Source organism: Xiphophorus hellerii, chromosome 3 (assembly GCF_003331165.1).
Source record: "Xiphophorus hellerii strain 12219 chromosome 3, Xiphophorus_hellerii-4.1, whole genome shotgun sequence".
Lineage (NCBI taxonomy): Eukaryota > Metazoa > Chordata > Actinopteri > Cyprinodontiformes > Poeciliidae > Xiphophorus > Xiphophorus hellerii.
In genome coordinates this window covers 5,087,923-5,103,625 of record NC_045674.1, presented here as the reverse complement: position 1 = coordinate 5,103,625, position 15,703 = coordinate 5,087,923, and the positions used below count along the sequence as shown (strand labels likewise).

The window sequence follows — 15,703 nt, the reverse complement described above, 5'->3', positions numbered from 1 at the left end:
TTAAACAGGTACACCAAAAATTACCAGATTGGAAAAAATATAACCTTGCCTGTCTAGTCTCGATTTGCAACTCAAATGGTAGGGTCAGAACTTGGTGTAAACAAAGCATGGATTTATCCTGCTTTGTACTAAGTGTTTAGGCAGCTGGTGGTGGGTAAGGATAAAGGAGATAATTTTTTGGCATGCTATATGCCTCTTAGTGCCAAGTGAGAATCATTTAATTGCCATAGCTTAAGGAAAATCTTCATCACTAATATGTTACATTTATCAGGATAATGCATTCTAATGTTAAATTTTGTGAAAATTTAGAATTGCTCTGATCTTTTAAAATCAAAATGAAGACCACATTATATAACAGTATTTTTTATAGTTATATAATTTAGGCAACACACAAAACAGTTTATACAGTCGGAATAATGTTGACAATATATTGTTAGTCTTTAGATTCAAAATTCATTAAGTCTCAGCACAGCACATATAAAAGTGTATATATATATAAATACTTGCTTCCTTGACCTTACATTGCCAATAAATTTGAGTCTTGAAATATTTTAACTTCATAGCCTATGGCCCAGTGGCCTTCCAAAAGCCAAACAAATGGCTATTTTACAAAATTAATCACATCCAAGTTCTATTTAAGCTACAGCTTGAGGTAAAGAAATGCTCCGCTGAAACCATTACCAACAAGATGTAAGCATAATAGAAATGACCTCCATCTCCCAAGTACATTAGGAATTAGTAGAACTCTTCCAATCTACTTTAACATCCACTTTTCATTACACAACAGAAAAAGAAAAAAAAACGGTTGCATTCGAAAACGATGCATCACTCGGCGAACAGAATGAGATGATTCACTTTAATCTCTGAGATTTAATTTCCTTACTTCTGTCCAAGTGATTTGCTACTGCAGATGTCTTCCGTCTATGCTTAAGCCCTCCGGCCATATGCTCCAACTACACAGACTGTGAAGCAAAGGGCTTTTAATCAGTCTTCTCAATGATGGAGCACATTCTGTCATTAGAAGACACAAAGCTTTGAGGCTTGTTTGAGTCTCTCACTTCCAAGTATTTCAACTGAAGTTATGTCTGAGACCCCAGCACCTGGGGTCTCAGACATAGACCCCAGTGCATTGTGTTTTTAACTTTGTGGCTTTCTCCTCTATTCGAGGTGGTAGAAATCCTAATGTTGTTCACAAACACATTTTACACGTTTTGAACTTTATTTCATAGGTTCCCTATGAACTCTATAACTTTATAGTTACGCCCTGTGTTTGGGAAAAACTTTGCCTCAAGACTACTCTTTTTGTTTGTCTCATTGCTTAACCTGCATCCAGAGTTTTTGTCAGAAACTGCCATTGAAGTCCTACTTTTCTACGTTTTCAGAGGATAAAAAGGGATGTGTTCACCATTTAAAGTTTGTGTGTAAAGAAATTAGTTTGTTTTTTTTCAAAGATCTGTCCTTTGAAAAAGGAAAAACAGTCATAGGGACTCTTATAGTGTCCCTATGAATACTATTAGAGTGTTCATAGGGACACTATGAACACTCTTATAGTATTGATTAATACTATAGTATTAGTATACTATATTGTATTGATTAATTTAATTTTTGAGCTGAACTTTAATTGTTTCCTTTTACAACACACACACTTGTTTTCTGGGAAAGAACACAAATGCTGAACCAAAAAAGAAAACAAAAAAACAAAACAAATACACATAAGCATGCATAAAGTGTTTATTCAAGGATAGTTGGAATGGAAAAATGGCTACTATTACAAAGAGTTTTGATTTTATATCATAGTTTGAGTCTAATCCTTGTCCTTCCAATCCAGTTGGACAAAAGCATGAAAAGAAAAATGTGCAGTTTTCCTTTAGGCCTTCACATAACAGCTTGATGCACCATCAAGCTGAGCACACAGCCAAAAGCTGAAGAAACAATCCCCCCTCTATCTGAAGCAGCTATTTTGGATTTTACTCAAATGTATCAATTTTAATATGGACAGGAGTTAGATAAAGGTTAATAACACATTGCATTAATAGGCAAACATGAACATGAACTTCCTCAGCAGAACTATTTACTTTTTGACAACAAAACCTAGATCATTTCTGCATAAGGGCAGCCAATTAGAGAATTTAGATAGAATAATACAAAGGTCGCAAAGCCAAAGAAGGAGAGAAAGATGTAAACATATAGCCTAGTAATACATTTTTAATGTTATTGACAGACCCATTATTTATTAATTGACTTATTGTTGACACAATGTGATGAATAAGTAACAATTAGTTCATACTGGAGTCTATAATTCAAGTTTAGGTAGTTTAGGGATCCACGTGAATTATTTTTACATGATGTTGGATTAAGTATGCTAAAGTTAGCATACTTGGTAAAGCTACTGTACTAGTTAACTTTAGCATGTAAACCATTATTAGTATAGTTCCTGAAATTTACTTTTGATGCTAACATTATAATGCTAGGATAGTAGCAAAATTAGCTAATTGGTTCATGGTTGCATCTCAGCCAAACTTTGTTAATGTTCAAATTTTAACTTCATTTTAACACTGTTAAATTTAGAGTTGATTTTCTCATTGTGGCAACCCCATTTGAACTACATTAATTTCAGCTTCTGCTATTCTAGATGCTCAATCTGAATTTCTTCAACAGGCCTACATTTTTTTTATACATGATATTTGTCCTTCCAATACTTTTACTGATTTGAAATTTCCAACTGTGTCTGCTTTAGGTCGGCTTTTTTCTTCAGCAGCATACAAACTAAATGCTATTTTTCCAACATTAAAATTGATTAAGGTTTTCATCTTCATTATTTAAAAAGCATTAACATAAATTTCAGACTTACACTGAAATCACATCTGCTTGTTTATGACCTTTACTTATTTAAAAACCAAAAAAATAAATAATAAAAGACTGTTGACCCTTTGCTCATTTAAATTGTAATTATAAACAGCCTTGAGTCAAGTATTGGAGGGCTGCCTGACTTTCACCTCAACATTAAGTAATCGTTGCCTCATTATCCAAATTGACTAAACGTTTCCGACCCAAGCAAAATTGTTAAGAGATGTGAAGGCTGACTTTAAACTGTAGCATCCATCCACAGCTCTTGGGACGCGTTCCTGAAACATATGTTGGACTGTTTGGTGTGTAGCCCTGATTGTCAACATTGAAGAGCCCGTTTTAATCTTTTGGTGGGGCTTCATTCCTTTCACAAGGCTTGATTTATTTAAACTTAGCAGATATAGTTTAAACTCTATGGTCTGGAAGCTTTTTGTTTCAGCATGAATACAAAAATGTAAATGCTACTGCTGGACATGGAGCAAAATGTCTGCAGATTGTTTATCCTTACAAAGAGCTATTACAAAACGTGACTGCTTTCTGTTCATTAAAAATGTGGAATCTGTTTGAAGTTTGAATTTAGTGTTTATGTGGGTTTGGTTAGTCTAAAGCTCCTCACCAAAGGTGCATCAATAAAAAAGAAAATAAATCAGAAAAAATGGGTTTTAGAGGGAATGTAATCACAAATCTCATCAGATCACTGTTAAAGAGCATTCCAAAAAAGTGCCCTAAAAATTGGTAAAAGAAAAAAAAAGGCCTTTGCTTTATAGATGCATGCTGCAAAGACCCAGAGAATTACAGGTTTGTGGATCAATATCTTTTCACTGGGTTTGCAGACTTTCTGATAAATATACAACAATGTGGATGTCATGCCAAATAACTTGTAAAAACATCTAAATTTGGCAATTATAATTTATTTTATTTTTTAATTAATCAAAATGTCTAGTAACACTTCATTGGAATGCATGGATTTCTGTTTTTCTCTGTGGTAATATGACTAAAAGTATTTAAAAGTATTTCTTAACCACTTCTTAAAAAATATGCATTTCGAGTACATGTACAGGTAGTTACATATTTATTTGAATGAGTCAAGATTGGTCATTATGCTAAATAAAACTACTAGTCTAAATTGCTTACAGTCAGGACAAAAATTAAAATTTCAAAAATAACACAAACATTGAGGAACAAGGCTGGACATGGACTCATGTGTATCTTACACCAAAATTGTGAGGAAGATGGTAATGGGTATAAAAATTTTTTATCTCCAAAGCTGTTTGTTGAAGAACTGCCAGTAAGAATGGCATCTAGGGGTTTAACAACTCTTCATAAATTTCTACAAGCGATATCTCCATGCCAATATGTTCTTTGGGGGGTTGTTTAGCAATTTCTGGCTGACTATTATAAATGTCTATGTGTCTCGTTAAGCATGGTGGAGGATTTCTGATGTTATGGGGCTGTTTCTCTTCCACAGAACCTGAGGATTTTGTTAGAAAACAATAATAAGGCAAGAATCTTGTGGACTTTGCCAGAAAACTGAAAAACGATTATCATTGGTTCTTTTAACAGGTTAATTATAAAAGTGTTTTTGCCAACTTAAGACATAAAATAGTTCATCAGACAAAGTAAACCTTTTTTATTGGCATCTCAGTCACCTGTGTGTTTACCTGGTTAGAGTACAAAAAGGCAGAGCAAGGATTCCAGATAAATGCTCCAACCTTTTAAAAAAGTAGGGGAAAACTGAGTGTTATTCAACTTTAAAAAAACTCAAACCTATTTAGAGCACAGAGGAACCAGTGTCAAATTTCTTGTTTATATGCACAAACAAAGCCAATTCTGAATTGGCTTTATTTGGAAGAGTACTCACAGCAGTAGTTTCAATAATTGTGCGGGGCATTGTCTGTATTTGAAGTCTAACTTTCGCATTGCATAGACAACATTGTTCATGCAGCCTAACAAAATTTTAGATAAATTTAGTGTTTCAAAAACCTATCCATTGCTTTTCTAAAGAAAACCCAACTGGGGAGCAGTTCCACATCCTCAGGACTCAGCCTAATGAGCAATGGCACTCCTTGTCAGACAAACTATGATCTAACTAAAAGTCATGTTGCAGTGAAAAACATCCACGGGGACTTGAGTCAAGCTTCACCAAAACCCTAAGGGTAAACTTTGTTAAATAAAAGCAGTTCTGTAAATAGAACAGCCTGAAAACATGTACAGCTTGCTGTCATATACAGAATGCAGATAATGCTATGCATCTATAGTAAGTTGTATATTAGGGCTCCCAGAGTCCCAGCAGTCAGCCATTAGTCTGAGCTCTCTGTCCCTGTGTGAAATCCCTCAGCATTCTTTCAGCTTTCTGAGCGGATCCAAGCGAAGACCCTCCGACAGCAAATGTGCGCCTCCACTGCACACATCATTGATACTAATGGGGACGGGTGTAGGGTAGGGTGGCATGCGGATCAGAGTGTGCTGGGGTGTGATGTGTGGGTGCACACAAAGTAACCAAAGTCAAGATTACACAAATGGAGCTTGTGTGTTTGCTCCACGGCGCAAAGATCAATTCATGTCACTGCAGCAAATGGTATGACAACCAGTCTCCTCCCCAACACCATCTGCCTCCTCTGTGCCAATTTGTCACAGCACATCGAAGTGTGGCAGTGCCCTCATTTAACACTGAACGATAGCATGGCTTGGAGAAGAAAATGTAGAGAAACAGATGAAGAAGAGAAGAAAATAAGGGCAGAGACAAAGACTCAAGCCCTCTGGGTAATGAGTGAGAGAGGTCAATGTGAGTTTATAAGAGGGCAAAGACAACGAAATATACACATGGGACATCTTGGTGACTCAAGTGTGAAACAGATACAAGCAAGAATCTGGGTTTAAATTTGGATCAGGACATCAGATGCTTGACTATTTGCGCTGAGAGGCTTCATGTAAGCTTTAAGGCCAAAACTTAAAAAAAAAATATATATATATTATATATATATATATATATATATATATATATATATATATATATATATATATATAAAATATATTCACAATTTAACCTGAAATAAGAGAGTCATCTGCAGTCCAACTGTGGCACAAAGTTAAGTATATCTTTCTTTACTCCAACTACAACATCCAGGTGCAGGTTGCAGGAAAATAAATAAACAGGAAACCTATAAATAATTGTGATTACAAATTCTATGATCAAAAATATCATGTGGGTTAAAAGTTTATCAGTTAATTTGCAGTAAATCTGCCTTCATCACAACAGAAGCTGGGTTTTCAAAAAGCCGCTTTGTGTTTTGACGATTCACACAAAGACCGTTTCAGAAAGTTCCTGGCAAGTGGGCTTTGAGCAAATGTTCATACATTTAAAACGATGCTTCTTTCACAGTGGCAGCGACATAGTGCCTGCATTATTAAGCAAGTGGGTGACAAGATATGAAAGCAATGCCCTTCATTCTTTTTGCCTCCCTCTCCCTTACTCCTGCATTTGGCAGAATAACACCTCCATTCAACTCAGCGGCCTGATCGCGTTTCATGCTTGTGCACCCGCACTGACTGCCATTCTGTCCCATTCAACCTACGCTGATGCATCTTTGTGCCATCAATAATGACATTGGGGCCCCTCATGCCACCGTGATGCCAGAGATCCAGCTCAGCAACAAAACCTCATTCTCACACACTCAACCAGGAATCAGTAGTGATGTTTCCCTGCCGTCAGCAGAGTGCATTGCCAACATGGTGGGCTTCTATTCACTTTGATTGATGCAGAATACTCTACTTTGGTCCCGAGCTGCACGTGTGCACAGCCAGCCAAAAGAGGGGATCACAGAACAGTGAAGCTTTGAAAAGCAAGCATGAATAGAGAGAGCTAGAATGTGAACATTCAATGAGTGAAAACAGGAGCTCATGAGGACAAAGCTGGTGTTAACCCTCCACTGTGCTTTTATTCTTTGGTCAAGCTAAAACAATATCATCATAACCTGCAAAGGCAACACGATCTGGGAAAAACAGTAATAGCATTACCTAGCACACTGCTAAATTTAAACTCCAAAACTTTTTTATTCATCTTCCATCAGAAACCTGGTGAATTGGAGCAGATACAACCTCCTCTGCAGCTACTGGAGACATTGTTATAGGTCTTTATATGCCTTCATAATAAATACTGTTCACAATTCCAGCTGTTTAAAACTTTGCAAATATTTTTCCTCAAATTCACAGCTATGCACTAGTCTGAGACATAATTTTCACATGACAGATGTATAAGAAAGGGCTGATATAAATCTTCAATATGCAGAAAGAATGAATGGCTAATCATAAGAAGAGTTGCTATGTGCTAATCTAATCATGTGGTCGGGTTTGAGTCACGCAAAGTTAGGCTGATGTAGACAGCAGAAACAATATTTATTTCCAGCCCTAGTCTATAACAAAAAAATTAAATTGTACAAGAATAGTCACACACACTATGCCTATAAAGTTTATGTTCTAAGGATGTGCAAAGAAGCAAACAGAGGGTAAAAGGTCTTAAAATGTCTGACATTTAAGTTACATTACAAGAGGAGAAAAGAAGGTCATGTGATCTTACAGTTTTGTCACGTTCAATGATCCAGTATTCTGTGCTCCTCCTACTCCTCCAAGGTAACAATCTGTCTTGTTGCGTGAAGGACAAACGTGGCTCGGTTGGTGGGCCGTCAAATGCTAAACCCTCCCTTCGAGGATCCTCCTCTAAGAATGCTTAGTCTTCAACAAACTTCCTGTGAAAGCAAACAGAAAACCACATAAGAATGCACAATACGAACAGCTGCACGGCAAACCCACTGCTTTAAAAACCTTAGGGGTTTGTCACATTTGCCTAAATGGTGGCCGGTGACACACAGAGGCCCCATGAAGAGGGGTTTTATGTCTTCTCAGAGTAATCTCCTCAGTCACTGTGCTGTCATAACATCACAGCTAACACAAGCAGAGGAGTCATAAAGAGAGCCAGATGTGCTGGGCTGAGCTGGGTTATGGGCACCACTTGGTGATGACAATAAAGAAGCTGAGGATTTTTATGGTTCAGGAGGACTGTAGGGTGATGTTTGAGTAGTTTACTTTTCTTCCTAGAAAACAATGGGTCCATTTGTGAAAACATGCCCAGCTTAATATCCTTACATGAAATCGGCCATAAGTTCAGAGTTGTTTAATTCCCAAGACAAAGCTCCGCCCACTCTCCACAGATTGCCAGGAGTGTTCTATAAACTAAATGCAGCACCCGGTATAAGATGCTTACACTTGTGTTAAATGCAGGGTACATTATCTAAACCTTGTTTTTGAAACTGACAATGTGCAGGTTTGTTTATGGAAGATGTGGAAGCAGATATGCTCCAGGTCATTTGCTGCAAAACAAAAACAGCATTATAGAAATGTGTTGGCGTACAAATTCTTAGTCATACACATGAAGAGCAACAAGGTAAGTGGATTTCCTAGTCTAGTCTGTTAAAAAGGGCTGCAAGTAGCTAGGAATGAAACCTATGAGTTTATCTTACAGTGATATATTTTTAATGTATGTGATATATGCCATAATGTTTTGCATGTGCTTGTTTAGTAATTTTTTGTATAATACTATTTACTATCAGATTTTTGTGAAAATAAGATACTTTAAAGAATTCACAGCAAGAAAAGACAACAGCACAACATAAAGCAAGTGGACTTTTTTCAACATAAAAATTAATTTATGGATGCTATAAAAGTAAGATGAGTTGTTCCTTTCAGTTCAGACTTGCAACTAATAACTTCTTTTAAGTACCTATTTAAACCTCGTTTTTGCAACAGACAATATGGAAGCTGATAGAACGGCAGATATTTGCTTCTAAGCAAACACTGTGTTCACAATAACAGAAACAAAAACTGAAAAGTTAAAATAAAGTTAAGGCAAATAATTCAAATCCACCAGGGAAGGGCATCTGGATGGATCTGGTGGTTGTGTTGTTAAGTTTCAACACAACCAAAAAAAATGTTTAGCTGGCTTTTTATTCAAGCATGTAGGTCGTATCTCTTTGGAGGTTAGGTTTATTGAAACATCAGCTTTACCTGTACAAACATATTCCCAAGCAGGCTATTCACAGCTTTCCTTTCTCATTCAGTAGTTATTTACACAGCTTTCTATTAGTTCCATATAATTATGAGCATCCCTATTCTCCTTAAGCTTGCTTTTTGTTCTTCACACTCACATATGCAGAACTGCAAAGTCTGTCTCACACTGACATCCTTTAGTTCCCCACCCAAATAAACCACATTATACATAGGAGCATATGTTACTAATGAACTTCCTGGGAATCCATTATTGCAATTTCAGCATTCCCTGACATATACTTAAGTAGTTTATGATGATCCTGGCTGAGTAACAGTAACTGGTCTATAGGTTTCCAGTAACTAAGGAAACCCCTGGAGACACTTTATCTGCATGTTTTCACCAACCCCCCTTCAAGCCACTCAAGCAAAGCGTTGGGAAGAGACATCCTCACTTTGGAGCAATTCCCTACAACCTTAGCCATGGATCAAGCATGTCCACTGACCAACTCCCGCAGCGCAGCAGATGAGCTGCTGTCTAAATCCCTGTTGAATGAGGCAGCTGACTACAGCTGGTGTGAGCTGAACACAGCCGCTCACTCCCATCATAGCACCATAAAGTCACTGAAGGCCTATAAATTCTTAACAACCCCAGACTCTCTGTAAATTAAGCAGAGCTGTGTGACAGCTTCAACATGCCGGTTTGTAGTGACTTAACCTGCGTGCTGTAAAAACTGGGGGGAGCCAGGGGCTGGCTGGTGGAAATGTTAAGGTCACTGTGCCAAATGACCAAATGTCTTAGTCATACAATGGCACCCCTTGGAGTAACATATACCATCTCTAAAAACACATGGAGAGGAGGGTTTATTTAAACAGAACCTTACAATAAATCCCTCTTTTTACAACAAATCTGTTACAAAGGTTTGTCTGAATGGATAATAAAGAACAAAGAATGAATAAAGAAACCACACACTTCCATTTTTTATTAAAGATTTTAAAACTGCTTTAAAATATATTGGTGGAGGGTTCTGGTATAAAGCCATTACCTCTTCTTGTAGTATTTTCTTTCATATCAACAATCTTCAGGGTGACAAGTTCCTAAAATGAAGTGAAGCTACAACATATTAGATGGAGACCAGATTGCGTCAAACCAGTCCCACTGAATCATTGCTTCATGTTATACCTAAACAAACGTGAACAAATGTAACATGCAGCTGCCCTGGAATCCCCAAAACGCACAGAATATTACTAATTCCAAAACAGGAAGGATTTGCTTAAACTCACCACATGTGCAAAACAAATTTAGATATCAAGGCCTAGAATCCCCATCTCTTAATTACAACCTGTTACTCTTTAGTAGCAATCAATCAATTCCAAAAAAAAAGTGTGTTGTCAAAAACAACATGTGGACTGGATAAGCAACATGATTAAGAGCCACTGGCAAAGAGGTCAGAGAAATTAGGGTGGGCAGATTTAGCTAAAGAGGGCACAGAATGAGGAGGACCTTCAGCTTATGTCTATCACTTGACTCAGACTTTCTCCACTCCAGTCTGAATATAGTGGCAACCAGTATTGATTATACGGAATGAGATCAGCAGGTGGGACTTTTATCAAGTGCTGCAACTTCAGCTGCTGAAGCTATTAGACAATGTGATTGGAATGCATAGGAGATGAAGGATAATGTTGCAGAAACTCTTTCCCTGGCAGACTGTGATCATTGCACCCTTGTGTTAGTAAGACTCTATAATTTCTAATCTTATTTTCAAGGAATAGCCCCACAGAGGGTTTCCCTTATCCTGCCATAATAGTTTTGAAGCCAGCTACATTTCCTTAATTAGCTTTTTGGAGCCCTACATTCCCATTAACACCACGCTAACAAACAATTTACTCCTTCAAACACCCACCTTGAGCATCCCCTTGCACTCCAGGTCTCACTTTCAGGAGTTTGTGTCAATTTAATCTCCTCCTTTGAGCAAAGTTGGCGAAGTAATTCCTTTCCAAAAATTGCCCTAATTCTAGCAAAACAAATTTGTAGCACCACAGCCAAGCTCACCACATTCCCTATTATTACTCCTACCACTTTGTGGATATTTCCCCACAGTCCTTGCAGAGCTCATTGGGTTGTGGTCGTGATCAATGGCCCCTGACCATAGGCGTCAAGGGGGCCCTGGGCTCCAGAAATGGAGGTATTAATAATGCAGGGTTCAGGCCTGTCATATCCTCCATTAGCACAGAAGAGGCGGGAGGCCCAATGGCTGATTGATTACTAATTAGATTAATTGCCATCTTTTAGACGAGGGGAGGAATTGGAGCAGTGACAATTACGAGGGGTGAAGAGACTTACCAAAGGAAAAATATCCACTTACTCTTTTAAAAATAGAAATTTTCACAGCAGAAAAGCAGAGGAATGTACAATTGAGGAAACAAGAGTCAGAATTTGAACACAAGAATTCAATTAAAGGCCAAACAACTACACAGTAGTAAAAAGAATGTCTAACAAATTACCCAATTCCCTCTAGGCCTTTCCCCACAATGCACCTGCTAAAAGCAAACAGCTCAGCTGCTCTGACCATAATGTTAACTAAAACCAACGGTCGTGTTATTTGCTGGTGTTTTCATTTGAGACAATTTTCCTTCTCCTATTCCCACATGCATCTTGTTTGCCATTACAATCCAGAAAAAAAAGGCCCAGAAATATACAGAGAGCCTGAGCTCAATTTATTCTCCACACTTTCCCTTCATACAAAACTAATAAAGAGCTCACATCAAAGCTGCAGAAAAAATACTGGATTTCAAAGCTACAAAGAGTACATGAAATGTGTTTTGATACCTTTCCTATAAAGCTTTTTAATTACCAAAACACCAGATGAATACAGTTTCTGTAATACATGCATTTAACTTGATATTTTTTATAGCAAATGAAAAAAAAATTGTGTGTCTGAAACAAATTGTGTTCAGTTTTTATTTCCACAAGTGTTAAATGAAAAGCATCGCATTTACATTTGTGTCAGGTTGAATGGTGGCTGTCACTTTTAAAGCAGAAAATCAAAGTTTGACCATTTCTTTAAAAGCCACAAACAAATTACTCTGAAACACATAAATAACCAGTAAGTGTACACGAAGATTGCACACAAATGAAGTGTGTGATATATTTGGTTTATTGGGAGGAGTGCTGGTTATAAATATCAGCAAATATATGATAACTCGAATACTTTCTTATTGTTATTCAACAGGATTTTCCTGTGAGCAAATTAGGAGCGATACTTAAATTACTTACTTAGCTGTACTTACAGTAAAATAATTGAAAAATGTCTGATAGACTTTTTTCCATCCAAGTCAAACACATTCAACAATGCCAAAATAATGTTTCCATTCACAGCATGAAGGGAAGCATGCATGTGTGCGATGGTTTCCAAATAACTGCCACAGTGGTATGACTGAACTTGTTGCACGCCTACACTAAACATAAACAGCCTCACAAACAGCCAATGAATTTCAAATGGGGAGCAGCTTCATTTGTTTCAAACTGCCACATCAGCAGCAGACCATGAGTCGTATCCTGCTCTGCTGGTTTTTAGAGATCTAAGGAGAGAAACGTCCCACCCTGTATTAGAGCATTAAGGGCAGTAACTAGTAGCCATTTCTGACATCCAAGACGTAAAACCGATTTGTGGCAATCTTGCAGACAACAAGCACTTGCTTTTGCTTTAAACTCCAAGTAAAGGAAATATCTGTCATCTTATTATCAAATAAAAAAAATCAGAGACTGCTCTTTACCAGCAAGTTTGACAAGGTGATCGTCTTTACACCTTCTATTCCTATAAATAATTTCTTGAGAGGCTGTCAGAGTTAAGTGGACTGCTGGACCCGATAATTATTCCACTCTCTTATTCTTCTGGGAGGCATTTCTGAGATAGACCCTCACAGCTGACAAAGTTCATCTCATATTCAACTCCACTAGTTTAGTAGAAAATGTGTAAAGACGAGGCTTTGTTGAGCTGCCATGACTGGAATCTGTTGGCACACTGTCCCAAGGGACAATACGGCTAACAGAGCCATCCCTGTGTCAGAAACCATCAAGAGCTGCCAATGACCTTTAAACGCCTTCATAAATTCTGCAAAACACTGATTTTGCTCTTGAATTTTCTGAAACAAGGCATTATGCAGTGTTTATGTATTAATAAAAGATCAGAAATCGCTGGAATTCTTATCTCCCAACTGTACTGATTTACTGTAGAAGGAAAATACTAAAAGGAAAAAAAATTATAAATAAAATTAAAAAAGCAATTTTCATTTCCTGAATGTGCCTGGATGCACATTTTCAAGGCAGCAAAAGGCACAATTTTACTCTTGAAGGAGGGCTGAAAAGCTCTGACTTCTCTATCAGAATACAGCAAGTTTTTAAGAGTTTGTACTTCTATCTTGACTTGTTTGGTCTGTGCCCGCTTCTCCTTCCTTTCTCCTTCTTTAAGCCCAAGGCTACATCCAGTCTTCTCCTCTCTGCCCTAGAGGCTCTCTGCAGTGACGACATGCTGTGCTAATTGAAAGCGACCCTGACTCGTCCTTTTTCCAAACCACTCTGGCTGATGCCCTGTAGTTTTCTCTCTGCCGGAGGTTGACAACTGGCGTTTCAGCTGCGATGTTCTGCTGTGCAAACTCTGGCCTCGCTGTGTTGGCCTCTCACCCATCTCCCTCCACAAACACAAGGCCAAGTCCAAAGCTTAGCAGAGCAGGAAGAAACTGCAGATTTGCACCTTTTGGAAGTAGACGTTTACCTTGTAAGTGAAGAACATAGAGGCATGGACAATTTTATTTGAAAAGTTTTAGAAAAGGACTTAAAATAAATGCATCTATTTACATGTTTTTGAAAAACCCAACATTTAATTTGAGTGAAATTATTCTTTAGGGAATAAAATCCCTACAAAACAAAAAGGCACAAATGTTGATATCCCTCACTGCCTTTGAAAGAAATGGAACTGAAGCTGTTGTTTAGTTTATATGTGACTTTGTTTAATCTGCTGAAAGTTTTTATTCACTTTTAACTGGTATTAAATTACTTTATATTTCTTTGATCTATAAAAGAGAAAAACTTGCGAATCTGAAACACCTTTCTAGATTCTCTGTTATGCTCCATTCTCTTCAGTTCCTGCTGCAGCAGGTTTGCTGAGACTAAGATGATGATGAGAAAACATACATTTCTGTCTGGTGTTGATTTGCCCATTAAGTGTTGATAAAAAGCCTAAATAAAGACACAATGATGTCCCATACCCCTCTCTGGTTACAACTGTATAGAAATATTGGAAAACAAACGGAACCCTGGGCAAATACCTTTTTGCAGACAAGCACATCTAATAATCCAGCTCAAACAACAATTAAAAATTTAATGAAGATGCAAACAGTCTCAGCCCATTCCCCCTTGAATAGGAGCTGCAAACTCTGAAGGACAAAAAGCACAAAAGCTAACCTAATAAATGAGCTACATCTGCTACACAGACAACACGATTACATTCTCCTCATGCATAATTCCATTATCTAAAAAAAGGAGATTTTCAACTAAAACAAAATGCTTGTACCTGTGGTGTTTCAACAGAGGTTGAGCTGCTTTTATCACAATCACAGAATAGAACTGGGGCCTGTAATGTAATAGCCTAGCAGTGTGCTCATAAATCACCTGAGGAGGCTATGTGCCACATGCGCTGACACTCCCAATCTGCCAACTTGTGTCTTTATTAAAGAGCGCATTATACTGAAAGGCTCCTTTTCACCCCCACCGTCATCCTGCAATAAACGCCTCCACTAATATTTATGTGAACATAAAGATATGAACACTTTGTTGCAGTCACAAATAAATGTTTCTAAACCTTCATGCACATATAGCTGAGCTCCGTGTAAATGTGGATTACTGAGGCATAGAGACGTTGACTATTTTTATATTTTTTCCCTCTTTGTTCCCAATTACGTCAACTGTCTGCTTACCACTGCCGGTTATGCATGAATTAAGATATACGAATATCTATTTATATCTGATTAAACCAGGCAGTCAATCTCTGGATATTATTGGTCAAAAAGTATAAACAGCAGATTGTGTTGTGCATTGTGCTTTGTTGATGCGTTTTCCTACTTCATGCTTTCATAAACTTTGACAGCTAAATTGGAATATGTCAAAAGCAAATGTCGTGTGAGCTGACAAAAAAAGTAATAAAGTCAGATGAGGCGTCACTGGGCTATATATACCAGACGAAAAATAACATTCATCCTAGGAGATTTTATTGAATGCCAAAAGGCTCTCATTTTGTTTGTCAAGTGGTAAATTTATAACTTTAAAAAGCTCTTAAATCTCTCCCCCTGACTCAAACCAACTGAAAAACCCTTTAATTATTTTTTTTCTCATGATCCACACGCATACCTGAAACATTCTTTTAGTGACCTGTTTTTAAAACATTTTTGTTCTGAAATAAATACAAACTAGCCATTGAGTACAGCTTTAAAAGAGCAAATGTCCCTTGAGATGTTGGACAATTTTAGACTGAACAGATTTTTGACAACACTTGGGAAGTTATTTGAAAGTCCAAAAAGTAGATTTCAGAGAAAATTACAAAATATAAAAGTATTAGGTGCTTTTTTTGTGTCTATTGCATTTTTTTCCCCTCCTGAAGGCAGGAACATCTGGATCAGGGGCCATGGTGAGTGCCTGGACATGCCAATTACCGGAGGCAAAATCTGGCTTTGCAGACATGGTCTGTCACCTCACTGGAGGTTAGGCAGCCAAAGCTGATGAGTGAGGTTAACCAATACTAACTAGATATGGTAGGATTCA

At 37.5% G+C, this 15,703-nt stretch overlaps 1 protein-coding gene across 8 annotated transcripts in view; it reads right to left on the bottom strand.

Moving 5' to 3' along the window:
- Nucleotides 1-15,703, bottom strand: part of sema6cb (semaphorin 6Cb) — a 171,168-nt gene that overhangs the window by 97,471 nt on the left and 57,994 nt on the right. For 7 of the 8 annotated variants that reach the window (XM_032557983.1, XM_032557982.1, XM_032557981.1 and 4 more), the window contains one exon: nucleotides 7,424-7,592. The exons of the other annotated variant lie outside the window; for it this stretch is intronic. The gene's annotated coding sequence lies outside the window, so the exon portion shown is untranslated. The remainder of the gene's footprint in view (nucleotides 1-7,423; nucleotides 7,593-15,703) is intronic. 8 annotated transcript variants of the gene reach the window in all.